The sequence below is a fragment of the Sceloporus undulatus genome, chromosome 1, assembly GCF_019175285.1.
Source record: "Sceloporus undulatus isolate JIND9_A2432 ecotype Alabama chromosome 1, SceUnd_v1.1, whole genome shotgun sequence".
In the NCBI taxonomy this organism is placed as follows: Eukaryota; Metazoa; Chordata; class Lepidosauria; order Squamata; family Phrynosomatidae; genus Sceloporus; species Sceloporus undulatus.
In genome coordinates, this window is record NC_056522.1 from 95,683,782 (window position 1) to 95,703,121 (window position 19,340).

General features: G+C 38.5%; 1 protein-coding gene across 14 annotated transcripts in view; it reads right to left on the reverse strand.

Moving 5' to 3' along the window:
- EYA4 (EYA transcriptional coactivator and phosphatase 4) overlaps window positions 1-19,340 on the reverse strand; it is a 171,702-nt gene that overhangs the window by 130,833 nt on the left and 21,529 nt on the right. Inside the window, exon 2 of one of the 14 annotated variants that reach the window (XM_042476106.1) lies at window positions 4,894-5,110. The exons of the other annotated variants lie outside the window; for them this stretch is intronic. The gene's annotated coding sequence lies outside the window, so the exon portion shown is untranslated. The remainder of the gene's footprint in view (window positions 1-4,893; window positions 5,111-19,340) is intronic. 14 annotated transcript variants of the gene reach the window in all.

A 19,340-nucleotide genomic window follows, 5' to 3' on the forward strand; every position in this document is an offset into this window, starting at 1 on the left:
TTTTTATTTAAACAGGTATTTGATATATAACTGATATCAGGGTGGTTTTTATGAACAGGTGGTTTTTAGTTATGCTTTCAACTTTCTATATTTTTATCTGATTTTATATTGTGTGTAGATGATTTTAATTGTTTTAAATTTTACTGAGATTTTAAAAATGTTTTTATCTGTGAGTAGCCTTAGGTGCCTCTTTGCATACAAATGAAATATATAAATAAATAAACAACACAGATGCTATGAAAACAAATTATAAATTTTCATATACTGTACAGTGGTCCCTTGGTATCCATGGACTTGCCATCCACAGATTTAAGTATCTGCGGACAGCAAACCATCCATTGTCCCCAATGGCAGCACATGCACATGGCAGTGCCACTATTAGCAGAAGCCCCTGGTGGTGCATGCATGTGGCCATGCTGCCATTGGGGAGAACAGTACTTCACCTGAATGGCCAGTATGCATGCATATACTGACATTGGGGCCAACAGAGGCTTACCTGAGGTCTTATTGTCCCTAACGGCAACGTGGCGGTGTGTGTGTATGCATGCGTGCACCACCATTGGGGACAACAGGACTTGATGTCCCACGGATATTGGCATCCATGGGGAGGAGTGTCCAGAACAGATCCTCCATGGATATTGAGGTCCCACTGTACATATCCAACAGAATTTCATATATATAGGGAATATTTTCTTGTGTTGTCAACTGGCTATACCCAGAAATTGAACATGTAATTGATTTTTTTCCAAAAAAAAATCCTTTTTACAACAGCAGATGACACTACAAACATATAGTGGTGCACATAAGCGTGTTCTACCAGAAGAGCCCACATGCCCATTCCCTGGATCCACTTAAAAGCCCTTAAAATAGCATTAGATACAATCCTGTGCACAGATACACTGTTTGAAGTCCCATTTAGGTCAATGAAATTTTGGTATATACTCATGTATAAGTCTAAAAATTTAGGTCAAAAAATTGACCCTAAAAACCTAAGTAGACGTATCCATGGGCCATTATAAGTACTGTATCTTAACTCTTATTTAAAAGAAGGGGCCATCTCCTGATGAAAAGCAAGAGTATAATATGTGAAGCACCAAACTTACTCTGTCATCTATCCAGTCTTAAGAGTAAGCACAAAGAATTATGTCTGCTGAATTTTTGTAAGTTCTTTGACATTGTTTTGCTTTGCTTCATCTTTTAGATCCTTTGCTATATGCCCCTAAATTTTATATTTGACTTATCATAGCAAAGTCCATAATTTTGGCCCCAAAACTTGCCCTTGACTTATATATGAGGTTGATTTTGTAGTCGAGTATATATGGTAAGTAATTTACCAGTGCAAGAAATTAGAACCACTATAAATCTAATGGTTCTGAAAGTACCTTTTTTTCATTAGAAAGACAAATTGTTATGTTTTAAACCCACTCTTTGCTACAAATACCAACTAACACATTATATCTACAAGGTGGTTGTAATTTCTAGTATGACTGAGTTTAGTATCACAAACTAAAAAAACAAGTACTATGCCACTGCAGAAGGCTAATAATACTTCATAAAAAGTATTACTGCAGCAATGTAGGTCCTCAATTAGAAACAGCAGACACAGCCTTCATTTATTATTTATGCTGCTTTGTGCCTATGTCAGCTCCTGATTAATAATTAATTTTAATCTCATTATGGGAGATTTTATTACAGACTAATTTAATTAAATGATGAATTGGCTCCCAGATGTCACCATTTGTGTCATCTTTTAAATAAAGCTGACAATGACACAGATTTGCCTGGGGTTTTGTCCCAAATGAAAAAGGAGCATAACCCAACTGATGCAACATTTTACCAGTAAATCATGCAAAGGATCCCCCACTATTGAAATATCCAAATAAAAATACAGACACAGATGCTGGATATAGCAGTTTCACATTTTTAATTCAGAGGGTCAGTAAAACAATACCTTTCATAAGAACCAATCTATACGCCCAATGCTGAATTGCAAATGTTTGAATTACAAACAACTTTATGTCTAGCTGGATGTTCAGGACAAAGAGGGGAAAATAGAAGATTTGGTTCTGTAGCATGGTGTTAAGCCCTTATATGCAGATTTTTTTTTCAGAAGTAAGATGGTAATTGATGGCTGTAAACTTAGTTAGTACTATTCCATGTGTCAAGGTCTCAAGTTACACAAAGGCATTCTGGGACAGAGAAGCAATGAAGGGGCCCCCTTTGAAGTTATAAATATCAGTAGTAAGCATTGCCTTTCTCTAATACTGATTAGAATTTACAAATCCCCCCCAAATAAAACAGAATGTAATATTTGTAATTTTTCTTAACAAAACTTCAAATAGGATTTCATGTTCTTTAGAAACAATCAACAGTGATGTGTATTACAGAATGTTCCGCTTTCATTTTATGAATAATCACTGGGCCATTTCACATTCAAATTCAAGCTTCATGCAAAAGCAACTGTAACTACTTTAACAAGGATGAACAGCAAAAAGAAGTCTAGAAGTAATTGCTACTAAATTGGATTAAGGACTACTGATGGAGGTAAGTGGGGTATTCTAATAAGAGGAAGAAATATCACCTACCCTAAGAACCTATAAAATGTAGCATCATTCATTCATATAGCTTGCCTACATAAGTATGCACAAACAAACACACACTAATGCTGAAATCTATGTTACACATCGCTTTTGAATAGCAATGCACACTGCAATATCTAGCCATTGTCAGCACAGCACAATTACCTATAATGCTTTCACAGTCTGACAGCTTAATATTCTTTTTAAAAAAGACAAAAAAGACAAGGCTTCTTACACCTTTCAATTATCTAATTTGATTTAACTATATTGGTATTCAAAATTTCACTATTTTTGCATTCCAGAGCTAGCATTCTAAAATATAGATGGGGAGCTTAAAACTCATAGTAGAATTGTGATATCTAGAGAAACTATTCAAACTTTTCTCTATTGTTTTTCAATAGAGCTGTAACATTAGATTCCACCATTGTTGCTGTACCTCGTAGACAGCAAACACTGTTACAGGCTGAGTAGCAATCACTTACTGGTGATACAAATGGTTGCCAATTCAAGATGTAGGTAACTTTATAGGACAATTACCAGCCTTAACAAAGTTGCTAGCAGTGAAAAAGTTACCAAGAGACTTGTGAAGATCAACTTATTAGCCATCGAAACAATGGCTAAATTTTATTTGTAAGCCAAAATTCAGTTTCATTTCATAAAAAGAAACAATGAAGCACCACTAATTCATTTATATCTCTCTTAAATAAAAACTGCAAATGCATGTGTTTTTAGTACCATCATCATCTGTACATGTCTTAAGACTGAACCATAATGTACAGAAGTATCTATTTGCTATCAAAATGAATGTATTATTTGCAGCACAATATATGTACACTCTACAGAAAGTAGACTTGGGCTGGTACAGACTGGTGCTATGCGCCAGCCTGGGCCGATTTTAGGGTCCCGTAGGGCTGGGCTTCCATACGTGCACAGCCCTGCTTTTGGCACCCATGTGCCATCTTGCCATGCCTCCATCCACACAGGGCACATGACAATGGCGCTCGTCAGAAGCGGCATTGTCATGGCATGCAAGCACCATTATGAAGCCCTTAAAAAGAAGCCGCCTAGAGCAGCTTATTTTTAGGGAGTGTGTCGGTGCTGTGCCATGCGACTGGTGCAGTACTCACGAGGGGCAAAAACAACGATGGGCATCTGTATTCCCCTCTTGGAGAGTTAAAGAAGACTTGTCTTCAGTTAATGTATATACAAGACTGCAGCTTTATCTAATTAGTATTTTTATATTAATATACAGAACCCTTATTGAAGCCACCTAAGCTACAAATTGTCAGACTATCTGGAAGTGAATTTCCATGAAATAATTGTGTGTTGTGTGAAGCACTACTTTCTTTTCTTAAATCTACTGTTAATTAGTAGATCCATATACTGTATAGAACATATCACCACCACCACTCCAAAAGTAAACCAATGCATTAGAAGACTCCACTCTAGGATGCAATAAGACACAGAGAAAAATTATATTTAACCACTTTTTCCATACAATAAATAATTTTATAAACCTCTATTTTGTTCACCTTTATTTGCCTTTTTCCTAAAGTAAAAAAGTTTCAAGTGAGGTTGAACAGATTAGTGTAAAATGAGACATATTAAGACAAATAAATATATATATATATAACTTCAAATATAAACTGATGGGCTTGAATGAGCAGTGGTTATCTACAAAAGAGCTCTTATAGATGTGGCAAATAGTGCTATTAAAATGTTTACACAGTATATAACAGTAGTAAGGAAGACGTAAATTCCATGCTAGACATTATTAGAAAATGATCCAACATTAGGTTAGAAACTGTGAACGTGATCAAAAATAAAAACTGCCACAACTCTAATGCTCTTATCAAAATCAGTAGTGTAACACACAGTATACTGTGAACAGTGGTAACTGTCAAATATAAAAAATGGTTTTGGAAAAAGGGGGACCCAATCAGATGCATTGATATAATGCAGATAACTGTAAAGTGGCATTATCTTTTCCCAACACTCATGGTCATTTCAGGAAAACTTCAAATTTAATTTGTGAATCCAATATTTTTGTTTTGTTTTGTTTTTTAGTTTACTCAACACAAGATAGATGATACCCTTTAAACATTAACTCATGTGTTTAAGACAGGGTAACAGCATAATGAACTCTCATAGAGCCAAACTTCATGCTGAAAAGAAAAGCTCAGTCAATGTTAACATATACTAACATACTAGAAAACATTTTTATTTTGGTTTAAGCTGACAGAAGATTATGGCCTAGATGTTTCAACTAGAGCAAACCAGCTGAATCAATGGAAAACAAAAACTCTTCCCTCACCTGTGATTTTTGGTTCTGGTTCAGTGAAGGAAGCCAACTGGCAAGGTGTGACACTTGGATTTTCTGAGGCTGAGGCAGGATCCAGTCTTCTTCCAGGATGAGACAGTGCCTCCTTCCAAGAGTGCCCACTGAGATGTCCAACAACGCTATAGGCCAGGAAGAACCCAATCAGAGTTGTGGTGTTCACCCTCCAATCAGCTTCCATTGGTTGTCTGAACTGAAAAGAAAGGAGCCTTCTCTAAATCTATCCCTGACTTGGAAAGGCTAGGGAAAACACCCAGATGTTCTTGTATATCCCTGCAGTGGAGACATATCTAGAGGCTAAAAGGGTACAGATAATACCAGAAGGGTTGGTCTTGTTCAACTTTCAAGTGATCTGCTAGTGGAAAGTAGGGCTAGACAGGCCCCTGTTACAGAAGGTATGACTGGCAGTGAATTGGCAGTTAACACACTCCAGGAGTGAGAAGTGGGGGTGCTTTGATTATGGTCCCCTCTTCCCTGATTTTCTGGATGATCTCAGATATCAGGGTTAGATTTGTGCCTCAAGGCAAATCATTTCAGATTTTTATTCTTTGTCAACATGAAAAGACCCATTATGTGCAGACCCAGCTACTCTCAGAATTTGGAGAGTAGCCTCCTGGGTCTGTGCTCTGACAATTGTGTCATTCAGTCTGGACAGAAAGTCTGGATTGGAAATTTTTTTCATGCAGATGAAGGTTATATGGTGCAGGGTCTATTGGAAAGAATTGTGTTGTTTAACCAGCTCCTGCCCTGTTTCTTCAGATATGCTCTGTGGTTGTGTTGTCCAGAAGAGGCAGGTTATTGTCCTACTTTCAAGCAAGTTGATGATCTCCCTATTTGGATTGTATCCCATCCCATCAGGCAGATATCTGTGCTTAAGGTAGTTCAACGGGGCTCCTGTACAGGAGTGTCCGTGGGATGGTCAGGTCCAAAAACAGAATGAGTGGCAGACCTCATCCAGGAGAGTAACTCTAAAGTTCAATTCAGTGAGCTCTCTTGATTAGGGAGAAAGAATGTTTGGAAAGACCTCAAGTAGCCTGTTTCAAGATGGCAGCCAGGTTTAGGACAGGCAGGGATGGTGCTTCCACTGATCTCTGAGCTAGTTAAATAATAAAAGTGTTGACACTCAACATGCTCTATGTGACAGAGGCTAGTGTTGTGTGAGGGCAAGTGCATCAGAGATCATCTTAAAAAGGGTGCACCAATTTCCCTTCATATCTTAAAACCACCACTGGAGCCATAAGAGTCTTGGTTTCTTCTATTGTCTCAAGTGTCCAGTTGTTGGAGAAGGGCCCCCATAAGAAGATGAGAAAAATGTTAGCCAAACACTCACTTCGACATCTAGGGGCTTTCATTCATGCCAAGCTGATTTTCTTACTTTATGAAATGCTGTCTGGGTTGGACTTCCACTTGTGTTTGTTCTTGTTGGATCATCTATGCTTGCTTTCTTGGGATCATAGCTGGGGGAGAAACTGGTTGGAGAACCTGGGAAACTGGTAAATCCTAGGGAGAAGTAAGTAGAATATTGACAAAAGGAATGCTCTTTGCCTCCTTCTCCTGCTGGTTAGGTGTATCATGCTTGGCAGTCTACTTATGCCTTTTCTTCAAAATATCCTTGATCAGACTTAGCATACTTCACAGTTAGAGAGCTATAATGAACCAGTCAAAGGCAAAACAGAGAGCTTTGCAGTTATGTTGGTCATACGGGCAGCTCATTCCTATTTGAGTTCAAGAGGACCTTTGAGATTCAGGCCATGGGCTCTTCTATTTCAGGAACTATTAGGGACTGCAAATGCCTTGCAGAAGCACATACAATTTTTCAGAGGAGCAACAATTAGCTTCTGTAATTTTTCTCTCCGCCTTCTTCCCTACCCTCTTTTTTTTTACTGGAAGAGGATCAGAGTGAGCCCATGATCTGCTCTGATTTGATAGACACAGAAAGAAGAAATTGCACTGTTTGGGAGGCCTACTTCCTCCTGGAAGACTGGGTTCTACTTCAAATATAGAGAAAGCAGGTAACAAGGCTCATTTCATACTAGTTAGTTTACTCTATGGATCTGAATGAGGACAAATAATCTGAAGCCTTGTTAATTTTAATAACAGTTGTTCACACAGCCATGATTCAGTCTTAAGATAAATTCTAAAGTCCCACTTCAGATAGGGCCACTAACTGCATATAAGAACTCAGCATAAAAGCAAATTACTAAAAAAAAAATTCACTTGTATTTCATTGTATCTTAGATGTGGCTATTAATTCCAGATACATGGCGAGAAGCTAACATCATTTTAATACATAAAGAGATGAGGGATAAAACAAAAACTCAAAATTACAGACCAATCTCGCTACTTAATTGAGATTATACACTGTATACAGCAATCCTTGCAGAAAGATTGAAGAAAGTACTCGCAGCTACAATTCACACTGATCAATCAGGCTTTTTATCAAAAAGACATTTGAAATAGAATATTAGGGCAGTGATAGATGCAATAGAATATTATGAAAGACACAACAAGGAGAAAGCTGTGTTTATATTCATAGATGCAGAGAAAGCCTTCAGTAAGGTCAAGTGAGATTGTATGTTGAAGATATTTAAAAGAATGAAGCTAGGGGGAAATTGCTTGAATTGGATAGAACAAATTTATCATAACCAAATAGTAAAATAGTAATCAACAGAGAAAAAACATGAGAGATTAAAATTCAAAAAGGTACTTGACAAGGATGCCCTTTATCACCTCTACTATTCATCACAGTATTAGAAATACTGAATAAAGGCATATGGGAAGACTCAGAAATACAAGGACTTAAAATAAAAGAATACAAATTGCGAGCCTTTGCAGATGATATGGTGGTAATTGTGGAAGATCCACTAAATGGAACTGGAATATTAATCAACAGAATGGTTGAATTCCATAGATTCTCTGGATTTAAAATAAATAGAGAAAAAACAACTATCATAACAAAGAATATTACAAAGGCAGAAGAAGAAGAAACTGAAAAGAGATTAGGCAGTAAAATTATGAAGAAGGTGAAGCATCTTGGAATTTGGATTACAAAAAGAAATCCTGATCTTTTTGAAAACAATTATAAAATCTTATGGAAAACAATAAAAGCAGATATGGAAGACTGGACTAAACTACGACTACTGTTACTAGGAAAAATCGCAGCAATAAAATTGACAGTATTTCCAAAGATAAATTTCTTGTCTCAGAATATCCCAATCATAACTAATAAAAATCAATTTATCAGTGGCAAAGAGATCTTAAAAACGTCATATGGACAGACCACAAACCAAGAATTAAATGGAAGACCTTAACAGATAAAGTAAAAATGGTGGTTGTAATGTCCCTAATTTAAGACTGTATTACTATGCAAGTACATTGATGGGGGTGTCAAACTGGATCAAATTGGAAAATGAAAGAGTACTAACATTGTAGACATTCCAGGAAAACCAAGCTAGGACCCAAGAAGTGCATGAAAATTCAGCAAATTTGATTAGCCAGCTGGCTTCAGAACAATATTTTCCAAAGGTCTGAAGCCCTGATCAGCAGGTGACATACCTTTTTATAGGGATTCAAACAAAGACCTTCCAAGCTATACATTGATTGGTACATATAATTAAACATAGGAAGCCCTTGTTCACTGATTGGTTACACAAAATATACATTTTGAAGCCCCACATGAGCATCGCCAACAATCACCTTATCAGGACTGTTTTCACTCACTGTCCCACGGCATTCCAGCATTCTTTATTTTGGGCAAATACAGAAATCCAGGCAGTATCTGGGGCAATAGGCCCTGAATGACATGAAGAGCCATGAAGATGTCTCTTTGACCTGTGCTGCTATCTGTTACAAAAACAGTCCTTTCCCTTTATTTTAGCTATTAAAACATTTGCTATTTTTCTGTTTTATTACTTTTAGTGATTTTTGCCCTCCTCAGAAGGTACAGTAAAGCAGAAGTCCACAAAGATTTTGAGAACAATTTTATAAGGAAGTCATTACTAATAAATTTGATCAAATTAAAAAAGAAATTTTATAGAAGAATTCCTGGTTGGATATCACCGCAAGAAGCCTTCCAAGGAAGGTGGAAACAGTTACACAAATGGTTGCGATAATAAGACATATTAACAAGACATCAGAAGAAACAGATTAATATAAAATTAATAGAAGAATTAGGGAGGATGGTCTACAAATTGTATTGGTTCTCATATTTACAACCAAAAGAAAGGTTCAAAGTGGATATCAACCTGGAAGGATTCGAAGAAGTAAAAAATGAACTAGATAAAATCATATTTAGCCAAGAAGGGGGGAGGACCATCAAGATAATATAACTTACTTCTAGAGAGAGAGTTGGAAAGTGAACAAATCCAGGAAACAATGATCCAATGGACAAAAGATATTGGAAAGAAAATCGAATTGGAAAATTGGAAGAAAACAAGGAGAAAGACCCCAAAAATCACCTATGCACAGAACCTAAAAGAAAACTTCTAACACCACAAACATTTTCAAACACATATAAGATCAACAAGATAAATGTTTGAGATGTAAAAAAAGCAAAGAGTACTTAGATCCATATGTGGTGGAAATGTGAAGAAATCAAGACATTTTGGGGGGAAATAACACGACAATAAGCACTATATATAAAGTAAACTTTAAGATGACACCTGAACTGTGCTTGCTAAATATGACAAACAATTTGCCAGAAAAGATTGATAAGGAATATTGGAGAATAATACTCTGCATGATAACCTCAGCTAGGATATTATGGGCAAAATATTGGCAATTGGAAAAATACCATCGATTGACAAATGGTTATTGAAACTAGCAGACATGTGTGAAATGGATAAACTAACAGCTAAATTAAACAATAAAGAGCTGAATGTTATTGAAAAAGAATGGAAACCCATTCTAAATTATGAAAAGGGAAATGGGAAATTTAGACAAATAAGAATATAAGGGGGAAATAATCATAAAGAGCTGAGCTTTATGGATTTTAAACTGTTGAAACTGTGAAATGACAGGAAAATCAGAAATTGAGAATATAGAGCTAAACAAATGTTCTATAAATCCAGATGAAGTAGAATTTTAAAAAGTACTTAAAGTTGTCACTTTCTTTTCAAATTTTCTGTTATGTATAATGAAATGGACATTATTTTGAAATATACAAAGTTGTCAAACTGAATCTGTATAGGCAAGTTTTATTAACAATAAAAACATTTATTAAAAAATAAAACCAATTACTAAAAACTTTCATTTGTATTTTATCTGCATCTTAGATGTGGTTGTTAATTCCAGATAGGTCAGTTGCAAATGAAATTACAAACTGGAGAATTGAGCTGACCAATGTTGTTGTGCAAAACTAGTCTAGGCCCTCTATATAGCCAATAGTGACAGGAATCTGACAAATCTATACAGTGAAGTACTAAACATCCTTTTCCCATCTCCAACTAACACGGCTAATGGTTAGGAATGAATGGAATTGTAATGCAACAAAATCTTTCTTCAGTATGTAACAAATCAGGATCTAGTTTTTGATGTCAATAGTTATTCCAATAATGCAGAAAGAAATGATGCATAAGAATTTAGATCTGGTCATGTCAAGCAGCATTCTACATGCACTTAATTGTATCAGTTTTCCTAGCTCCTTTTCTAAAAACTTTTATTTTTCATTCTAGTGTCATTCTTAGGCAATGGCAATACTAAGACATTAAAAGAAAAAAGAGTCATGGAACCATTATTTTGTTGAATCTGAAAATTTAACAAATTTACTGGCCCGCAATTCTTAATTAAATACAAGTTGATAATACAACTTCCTGGAAAAACAAATAAACACATATTCTGTTCAACTGGACTGTAAATTCTGCTAAAAATTCAAATTACCAGGAAAGGTTCAAGATTTCTTATCACAGTATTTTGAGAATCCATGAAAATGACAAATACTTTAAAAGTATATTTTTGTTACTTATTTTAAATTTACCTTTGCAGAAAATACATGACAACGTACATAAAGCCGACATAATAAAGTTCAATATTCACAAATCAGACAACAGCAACCTGAAAAACTTTAACACCAGCAAAACACAGGGGCAAAACAGATGGCCCAAAAGGGCGGCTCCAGGAATGTGTGGGACACACTCATATCAGGGCCATGGCAGTTGCATACGGCCAGCCCTCATTCAGGCTGCCACAACAGTCCACAACCATCCTGCCAAAAAGGAGCTTTTTCCACTCCATTTTGGGCTGGTTTTAAAGAGCCACTCCCAAGGCAGCTTCTGGCCATGTTTGGGGTGTGCAGTTATGCACGCCTCACCCCCAATGCGGCCTGATGGTAGCCCATTTGGACTGTCTGAGGCCACAGAGAGGTCAAAACTATTAAAAGGACTTTTTAATAAAACTGCCTTCACAGCCCATCAAAAAACAGAAATTGGGGGGGGGAGAGACATACCCTCCTGGCGTATGATTCTATATCTCAGGAGTTACAACCTCTCTCCTGGGAATAAATCCAATGTATGTGATACAGCAGGGGGTCATGAGAGAGAACCTCCAATATGAAACCAAAGTCCCAGGCATTCTCACATGGAGTGGGGGCAGAGGGAAAATGCAGTTCCTGACATAGCATCACTAGGGTTGGCATCACCTGGTTGACAATTCATGGTGTCAAACTCACCCACCCCCACTGACCTCCTCCCATATCACACCATACAGAATTCTTCATGATTATTTTTTATAGTAACATTACTCATAAATCATAATTCCCGTATTTCACTCAATGTAATTGCAATACAATTGTCTTTTGCTATCCATAAAGGATCCATTCTGGACACACTCCCACAGCCATGCGGATAGCAAAAAATGCTCGACCTTAAGTCCCGTTCTTTTCAATGGGTGCACGCACCCACTTGCTCTGCCACATGTGAACACACCCATTAAAAAAGCTGGGGCCTGCTGTCTGTGGAAGCTCAAACTGGCAGATGGCAAGCCCACAATTGGCACAGGCATACTGTAGACATGACATAAACAATTCTATCTTTAATTTACAACATCATATGCACAGCCTAAATGTATTTACATGTACGCTGTTTCACATCGGTAAGTGTTATAGAAATATACTTGCTATTGCTAGTCACGTGGTTAAAGGGACAATTTAAAAAATATATTTTTTAAAATAAATAAATAAATTATAAGTTCCTTAAAAACCTGTGACCTCTCCTTTCTCTCCCACTGTCCCTCAGCCTGCTCACACAATTTTAGCATTTTAAGTGAATACAGGTGAACACCACAGCCCGTTTCTGTCAAAAGGCAGATGTCTGGGGAGCAGTGGTGTCACCCCCCCCCTTTAGGGTGTCACCTGGTGTGGTCCACACCCCCTGCAACCCCCCTAGTGATGCCCATGGTCCCTGAGACAGTCTTATCCTATGCCTTGTATTGGGCTTCAGGTGGAAAAGCTAAAAAATGAAGTGAACAAGAGACTGAGGCCTGTTACAGACAGCCAAAATAAAGCTGCTTCGAGTCACTTTGGAGGTATGGTATTTCAATGATACATGTGTCCTAAGAGTCCAAAGGCCGCACCAAAGCCACGCTCCAGTCCTAAGGACTGGAGTGCAGCTTTGGTGAAGCTTCCAGACTCTTAGGACTCATGCATCATTAAAATACCATACTTCCAAAGTGACTCGAAGCAGCTTTATTTTGGCTGTCTGTAACAGGCCACAGAGTAATCTTGTGAGAAAGGCAACTCCTGCTAAAGAGTCCAGGCACCTTAATTTTTGCTCAACCACAGCTTGTAAATTTCAAGAGAAACCTCATGCAGTATATTACAATAATCTAAGCATAAAAATAACATAACAATAATAACATAACAATAATTTGAAGATATGAATAAAAACTATGAAAAACTATTAAAAGGCATCAGCATGTATGTCCATTATACAAATATACTTTATTCAATTTAGTCTTAATCCAATGACAACTAAATGATAAAGATGACTCACAATTTACACTCAGATGTAAATTAACAGCAAGCTATGGATACCTACAACTAATCTGACGGCCTTAAGTGTGGCTGAGCCAATTTCTTTTAATGTATCAAGGATGATGAAAACTTAAAAAATGACAAAAAAATCCCATTTCATGATGGATTTCAAAAGGACCAGCAATCTAATCCTTTGCTTAAATCAGTAAGTGTGCTGGGAGCAAATGGCAAAATAATATGCAATGAAACAGAGATAAAGTCTTAAGATGTTAAAAATGAGAGGAAGGCTTGTTTGCTGAAAAAGCCCAAAGAATTCCAGCCAATTAATTGTTCTTTGACCTTCTTCACAGCAACAATAGAATAACATCTACACAGATCTCTTACAAATCTTTTCCAAATTCTATTAAGTGATACGTGGCCAATTACAATTTGTCAACTTTATTCCATTACTCTACAATTGGATGCCAGACTTGTTTATTTTAACACAATATTTCTAATTAAGGGAATATCAGTCACTACTGTTCCACAAATCAGGAATAGTGAATGGTGAATTAGTGTATGGTGAATAGCCACCTTGTTGTCCTTCTGCCTGAACTCCTGCCAGCAACCACAACACAGCAGATCCTTCAAATACTACCACTGCTGGGGAAACTCCTCCTAAGGAATCTGGATGCACTGTCAGCTCTCCTTACATGCTGTATCAACACCCAATTCCAAAATAACAACAAATCAAGTAGCATGTCATACTTGATCTGCCATCACCCACTCACTTCCTAGCCTTCCACAGCCATTTGCCTATCTGGAAGACAAAGAAGCTCGCACCTAGGTTACATCACTACCATTCCCAGACACTTAACTATAGAGTACTTGGTTTCCCATCCAAATGAGAAGAACTACAAGTAGAAATAAAATAGCAAAATTAAAAAAGAGAGATCTGGATGGATTGGACAGAAGAATATATTATCATTTTATTAACTGATATGCATAAAGAAAACAAAAATAATGACTACAGAGTATTTGCATGAATTCAACCTAGATAATGAGGGAATTGAAATACTTAAAGATTCCCCATACCTTAGATCAAATAAACACTGATCAGAATGGATACTGGAGTGAAGAAATCAGAAGAAGAATAGAAATGGGAAGGGCAGCTGAGAAGGAACTAGACAAGATCATAAAGTGTAAAGATATATAACCGAACACTGAAGTTAGAATTGTCCAAGCCACTGTATTCCCCATTACAATGTACAGATGTGAGAACTGTACAGTGAAGAAAGTGGTTAAGAAGAAAATCGACTCATTTGAGATGTGGCTCTGGAGAAGAGTTGTGCAGATGCTGTGGACAACCAAAAAGACAAACAAATGGGTGTTAGAACAGCTCAGACTTGAACTCTCCCTGGAAGCCAAGATGACCAAATTGAGGCTGTCATACTTTGGCTACATCGTAAGAAGTAATGAACCATCAGAAAAGATGATAAAGCTTGGAAAGGAAGAAGGCAGTAGAAAGAGAGGAAGACTGCATGCCAGATGCCTAAACTCAGTCAGGGAGGTCATGGGCCTAAATGTGCAGAGAGGTTGAGAACAGGGTTCTTGGAGGCATCTCATTCACAGAGGTTGCCATGAGTTGCCATTCATCAGGGGACCTCATTCACAGGGATTGCCATGGGGTCATCTGAAAGGCAGTTAACAATAACAACATTAATGTTGGGAATACTAGATGCTAGGGATGCTATGGAGCCAGTAGTACATAAAGAAAACAAAAGACTAAGCAGCTGCCCCTTCCCCCTCCCAGCACCAAGAAATGGGAAGACACCAGCAAAGTAGTTATGTACAGAAGGCAGAGATGGAAAATGGAAAAAATAGTGCTGATGATGAGTTGTGTTTGTGCAGCAGGGAAGGCGGAAGTTGCCCATGAGATTGGAAAGAGGAGAAAGTAGGGGCAGTAGAGCCATACCAGCTTGGGGGGATGCCCAAGTGTCCACCTTCCTGTCTTCTGTGGGAAGCATAGAAAGGGGAGAAGTTCCTACAAAGGAAAGGGAGAAATGCAAAAGAGGTGCTGACTGTGATGAAATGTCATGTAGCTTGTCACCTCATATATACCCCACTCTCTTTCATGCCAGCATTCTTTGAAGATACCAGCCACAGATGCTGGCAAAACATCAGGAATAAACTCTTCTAGAACATGGCCACATAGCCCGAAAAAAACACAAAAAACTATGTCTCCTCAGTGCTTCTAGTTCAGACCAAATTGCACTCCTGGTTGGGGTAGGTGAAAGGGTGGATTGTATCACTTTTTTTTGTAGTATTTTTAACATTTTATTTTCTCTAAAGGAGCTTAGCAGAACAAAGGAGGTTTTGGGACCACATGGAGCCCACAGTTTGTCCAGCTCTGGTACTGTGGACCCCTACTTTAGACAAGAAATAAAGAGATGTATTAGTTACCAGGTAAATTCAGTGTACAGTAATATAAGAGTGTGTGATTGTTAGTTTTTGCCCAAAAACAATATTTACCTAAATGATTTTCTAAAACATTTTGCAAAACATATTCTGAGTTAAAAAAATATTTTAATGCTATTTCTGCAGAATAACTGCACAGACTGATCCCACTTCTCTTTTGGATTCATCTGGAAACATGGGTAACAGTTTTTCATTATTGGGGACTGGGTCTGAAGCAGCTTTAATATTTAATGTCTTAATCACTCAAACTTATTAAATTATTTAAAGGGGTCTGAACACAGATGAGATGTTTCTCTGCAGCTCATGACATTAAAATTCTGGTTTTCCAGAACCCTGAATGAAATGACAGAGCAATACAGGTTCTGGGAAGTTTTATTTTATGGACTTTCTCTCATTCCTTAGCATTATAAAACAGGGAATTGCAAGAAACACTGGGAATTACCATATTTTATTTACACAGATATTACATGGGGGGGGGGGTGTCCTAGTTCTGTTTGTCAAACTGTCTTTTGGTAATCTTTGCTCACTCTGCCATTTCAGGCTGAAGATATGTGTTACAGTTGTGTGTACCTCTAAAACTTGAAAGAGAACCAATTTTAGGATTTCCAGTTCATTTCCCAAGGAGGTAATCCTACCATAAAAGACAGAATATTTCCCAAGGAGGCCCAGCATTCTGGCCCTTGTTATTATGACTTGTGGGAAACTGAAAATAGATCCTTTGATCATGATGATAGGGTAATATGGATCTGTGGAAGTGAACAGGGTGTAAGAAAGGCATGTTAGGGCCAAGACACGGATTCTAAGATAAGACTGAACTCTAAATCACAGAATATAGAAACATATATTTTTTAAATTTTTATTTTATTAGATTAAAAATACATACCAATATATACAAATACAAAAACGTATAATACAAAACACATAAAACATAACAACATCCTTACCACAAACATAACCACATATCTAACAGTTTCCTCACATCTCTCTTCCCTCCCGCCTTACCAATCTACCCTTAGACACCTATTTACAAACAACATCATACTGACATAGGCCAACAAAGGAAGAATTGCCATTTCCAGTTACATAACACAAAAATATATCAAAGTTGATTGTATGCAGGTGAAAGGTAGGTAAGGAATTTTCAGAAACTCCACACACTGCCACCCACCCTTTTGATTAAAAAAACAATTTCTGGGAAGCAATATTTTCAAGAATTCATAAATGAAATCATATATTACCTATCATTCAGCAGAAGTATCCAGAGACTATCCCATGTGTTAAGACTGTCAAGAAGAAATGTCTGCCAGTCCACTTACAAAATAAGTCAAGAGACAGACAAAAATAAATTACATTATGTACATGGTGTGACAAAACTCTGATGGTCACTTAGGCTCATTACAGACGGGCCTTAAAATGCATGCTCCGTGCATGCTAGGGTTAGAAAGACACCCCCATCACTAGCACGCGTGGAGTGCGCACAAAATGGCGGCGGCCGTTCCACTCTACGGGGCGGCGCGGATGTGACATCATCATGCCGCGGCAGTGCGCATAGTACGCCCCTTCCCCAAAACGGAGCTCCTTTTGCCGTTTGCGTCACTGGGCGCAGCCTTCAGACGGCTGCACCCAGCGATGCAGAATAGAAAGGGGCCAAGCGGCCCCTTTCTCCTCCTCCCCGCTGCCGCGGGGTGTCCTTGTGGCTTGAAGCCCCAAGGACACCCCTTTCCAGGCTGCGGGGAAGGGGCCTTTTGCTGCTTCCCCACAGCCTGGAAAGCGGTGGATCGGGGCCTCAGCGGCTGCCGCTCTGGCCACTAAGGCCCTGATCTGGCAGGGAAAGGGGCGGGTGCAGGCCGCCGCTTTTCGGCGGTCTTTAACGCACCTTAGTTAGATAAAAGCAACTCTGTAAGGGGGCACAATTTGGAATAATAAAGTTATTGTGTGTATTTTACCCTTTCCCTGCCTATCACTTTTTCCTTCTAGAAATCACCCCTAAGCCATCCCCTCCTTGGAAATGGACCACACTTATAATGAAAAAGCATTAATATGGGAAAGATTATGCAAACCCACTTGGTGAAAATCCACTGGGTGACCCTGGGCAAGTCATACACTCAGCCTGAGATGACAGACTCACTTTGAACAAGAAAATTCCACAAGTTCACCTTAGGGTTGCCATAAGTCAGAAACAATTAGAAGACACATAAGAATAACAACAAAGGCTAAACTGTCCAAATTAACAAGGCCCATTGCTTTTAGTAACGTTACCAGAATTAAGCTATCTACAACTGCTTGTAGACTACAGCTTGTACACATTTATTCAACGTATTGGCAACCTGTGATTCAAAGGACTGCCTCATTAAAAAAGGTCTTTGGGGTAGTACAGATAGACAGCTAGAAGCTGTCCCTGTAAGTCCTGCATCTGTGCTGCAGCATCCGTATGCTGCAGCACAGACACGCTGTCCAAAAAGAGCCGCTCTAGGCGGCTCCTTTTTTGCGCCACCATAAGGCTCTTCCGCTCAGAGGCATTTGGGCACTCAGGCACTCTTACATCATTAGTCTGTGCCCTGTGTCGACGAGGCTGCAGCCATGTGACGTAATGGTGCTGATATTAGGGCTCATTGCATATGGATGCTGTGCCGTATTGAGCCCTAATATTGGTGCAAACGGCCCGTCTGTACAGGGCCTTTGTCTGCTGGCAGAAAGATTCCAGAGAAGGAGCCAACCTCCCCCTCTGGCAAGTAGGTAAGTAGCAATATCCACCAATTTCGAGACACAGCTACTTAAAACAGGAAATTAGAGGGCAACTCTGTGTTTGTTTTGTGATTTACTGTCTAGATGAACCAATGACTTGATTCATCATATGTTCAAACCAAACACTGAATTTTTAAATTAGATCAGCTGAGAACGATTATCCCATGATCAGATGTGATGGGGGAGGAGGGGGAATAAACCTTTGCTGGCCTCTCAGGAGGAGAGACCAGGAATTTAAATCAGTGCAGTGCATTGGCACCATGTTTAGAGAGGTGTGGGGGCAGGGCTTAGGCTATTTGAGGCCTGCCTGCCCCACACTCTCTCTCCTTGTGAAGCTGTCCCACCTTCCACCTCTACATCACTGTGAGTCTTTCTGGTTACTTCAGGGTCCGGTAGTAATTTTCCCCCCTTTCCACAGGTTTTTTGCCTACCCCACACTGTTGTTTTAGGACAATGGGTATGGTCATAAATAGGTCTCCCTGGCATATATTGGGGGAGATAAGATTCAGCTGAACACCTACAGCACCATCTTGGGTGAAGGTTAAGTCTCTGGAACTGACTCTTTCGGTCTTGAGACTAAACGGGTAGGGAAAGAGACTTGCTTTGTGGCTGGCCTACGATATAAACACTCACTTAAGTCCTGTGAGTTAAGTGAGGACATCTTGGTTTGGCATTCCAGATGTGGGCTGGCCAGGGAGAAACCCAATTCTGGATTGCCCTTGGGACTTGGATGTTTTGCTCAAGGAAGGCTAGGGAGATAGTCTAGGATTGGACCACCTACCCCAGTTGTTTCCACACTAGGTTACTCTCCCAGTTTTGTTTTTGTTTTGTTTTTTGTTTTTTGCAGGTCTTGAAGAAATACAGTTAAATGGGTTAATTTAAATAAAGTTGCCCACTTATAACCCAGTTTTCCATGTATAGTCTCTTTATTTCCTGAGTTGGGCAGTAATAAGCATTATGTTAATAATATTTGCCCATCTTTATGTATCCTTTCACAATGTTGGATATATTGCACCCACAAACTTCCTGTCTTCTGCTTCCTCTACTTGCTATGGCTTGCATATGATCTGTTAACCCCAACTAGAGTAGAGCCATTCAATCAACTGCTAAATGGTGAGTTGACACATAGATAAATGTAATGGATTCAACAGGTCTACTCTAGCTAGTGACAAAAGAGAATTTAGGCTTATAAATATAATAGTAATTGAGCTCACCCAGAAAGAAATGAGAGCCACATTATACTGACTAATCCATT